This window comes from Zalophus californianus, chromosome 1 (assembly GCF_009762305.2).
Source record: "Zalophus californianus isolate mZalCal1 chromosome 1, mZalCal1.pri.v2, whole genome shotgun sequence".
NCBI lineage: Eukaryota > Metazoa > Chordata > Mammalia > Carnivora > Otariidae > Zalophus > Zalophus californianus.
In genome coordinates this window covers 209,169,564-209,172,363 of record NC_045595.1, presented here as the reverse complement: position 1 = coordinate 209,172,363, position 2,800 = coordinate 209,169,564, and positions in this window count along the sequence as shown.

The window sequence follows — 2,800 nt, the reverse complement described above, 5'->3', positions numbered from 1 at the left end:
CCTCCTTTACTCTTGCTCACCTCCATTATAGAGGTTGGAAAAGCTGTCTTTTCTTGCCCCCTTTGTGGCTCAGGTGGTCATTTGTCATAGTTCCTGCCCATGGGACATAAGCAGACATCTTCATGGCGAGGTTCTGGGAAGGAAGGGAGAGATATTACTGCCTTGTTTTTCTTCCTTTCTTACTGCTTTGAATAAGGATATGATGCTGGGTCTGGGGCAACCTTCTTGCCACTGTGAGGGCGAGGCCATGAGATTAGCAGAAATGCTGTCCTTGACACTGTTTGGTGCTTCCAAGCTAACACTTTAAACCAATTTCTACAGACTTCTGAAAAAAAAAAAAACACACCTCTATTTCCATCATTATAAGGCAGATGTTTCTCTTACTTGCAGCTCAAAACATTCCTGATGAACAATGAGTAAAATGAGAAACACAAGTGGTCAATGGGATATGAAAAAAGTTCAGCTTCAATAATAAACAAAGAAATGAAATTTGGCAGGGATTTTGAAGTGATGATCACATTTCGTGCATGGGGGCTCCTGGGAGATAAGTATTCTCTTTCCCTCCCAGTGGTGTTATGAATCAGCAAATATTTTCTCAAAAGATGTGGATGAATTTATGAAGAGCCCTCAAACAGTTACTACTCTTTGACCAAGTAATTTCGCTCTTGGGAACCTATCCAGGGACAGAGTAACAGGAACACAGATTTTCATGTGCTGTCATCCAAACCTTGTAAGAAAGAAAGAAAACGTATCTTCATAGACAGGGACTGCAGGGAAATAACACAAAAGTGTTAAGAATTGTTATCTGTTTTGAGCAATACACTGTTTTTTATTTTTCAATTTTTGTAGAAAGAACATGTATTTATTTGGAAATTAAGAAAATACAACAAAAATCATTTAAAAGAATAATACCATGCTCAAGTCTCTGTCCTTGGAATCTACCACTTTTGTGGAAATATCAGTAAAACACCTTTGGGGGTCTTTGGTTACAGGTCCTTCTCTTAATTTATTTTAAAATTTGCCACGGAGAAACCAAATTCACTAAACAGAGTCATCACATAAAAGACTCTGGGCATGATTGCATGCACTCCTATACTCGCTTGAACTTGCCATTGGTTCTGGGAGTTAGGTAAGGATTTCACATTTCACACATTTCATATCTCCGTTTACCATTCAGAAGAAGACAGAGAGGAGCTAAGGGTCTTCCTGAAGATCACTCAGCCCCTAAGAGGCAGAGCCGGGGCCTGACCCAGCTCAGCTGATCCTAAGCCCCGAGTTCCTGCTTCAACATCAGGATTTCCATCACGAAGGTTAACACACCCCCCATGAGAGCCACAAAGTTCCCTGTAATCACAAGAGAGACCAAGAAGAGAAGCTGGTTTTCTGTCCAGACAGGAAAACAGTGAGGAACATAGCTGTGAGCTGCACAAATTACATACATTCCAACTCGTCTTTATACCAACTTCTCCGCCCCACCCTCCACCCACCTCTGTAACTTAACCAATAGGCAAAACCAGAAAGCTGTCTGTGAGCTAAGTGCCAAGGCGGTCATCCGTCGCGGAGGACAAACTACAAGTCCATTAGGCATCACGGCCTGGGGAAGAGCACAGGATCAGAACTAAGTGAGATGCAGAATCCCTGCACAGCTGCACTCTGTGAACCCCGGACAGGGCAGAGGCAAGGGGCCGCATTCGCCTTCCTTAATGAATCCATTCTCTCCGTTGACATATGGTGTCACAACCCATGTTTTGTTTTAGAAAATCAACTTCTCCTTTAGAGATGGGTGTGGCTGAGTGTACTGGGGGTTAGAATATTCTCAAAGAAGAGCTTGCTTATGAAAAGGATGGTTATACCGTAAGGGACAATATAATTGCCCGGAAGTCTTCAGAGACATGGAAGTAGGTGTCCAGAATGCGAGGCAGCAATGATAAAGTCGTTGCTAATTATGAGCGATGGTTAACAGGGTTCTTTCAAACTGACTGCACATGACACAAAGCTGGCAAATTCTTGCTGAAAGTAAGCAAGCGCCATAAAATTATCTTCTGCGTGTCAAGTTGTCAGTGGCCCAGCCCACTTGCAGTGCAGAGGGTGGACAGGGCGTTGGGGGGGGTGCCCCAGCTTTGGCTTCTGGATCCTGCTTCTGCCCTCTCTGCCAGGGGCCCTTCCCTCACTCAAAACCCACACCAAGCAAACTCAGCCCGCTCAGAACGAAGAGGGCAGGGATATTACATTGCTTTACGGACCGCTGCCCGATTTTCCGTAAGCTTATTCAGATGTATTTTACGCCCCGGACACCTGAGTTAGTGCTTATTTTTAAGTTGTCAAGGGATCATTTCAGAAATGAAAAAAAGATGGCTTGTCTATGTATACAGACCTTTTCCTTTTCTGCTCAGTCTCTCTAGTTGAGTTCTTTCCCCACCCCCATTTTAAATTTATTAGTTTTTAAGTATCCTTCAAGTAGTAGATGCTTGAACACTTTTTAATTGGGGAAACTGCAGAGTGTAATTGCTGGTTTGGCAGACAGCCGGGCCTGGAGCCCCTGGCCGGAGGACAGCCGTGCGCTGCTCACAACCCTATCTGACCATGGAGCATCCATGCCCTATCGCGGCCCCCAGACATCCTTTGTCAGGTTTGGGAGGAGTTCTTCATATATCCATCGAGCTGGCTTGAACGGAAGGGATGTAACATCAGATCCTACCATCATTCAAGTAAAACGTGGAAGCTGTGGTATGCTCCCTGAATGAAAGCAAGGACAATATGCATTTTGGGTGAAGGATGGCTAAAAGCTACCAAGCGTGTT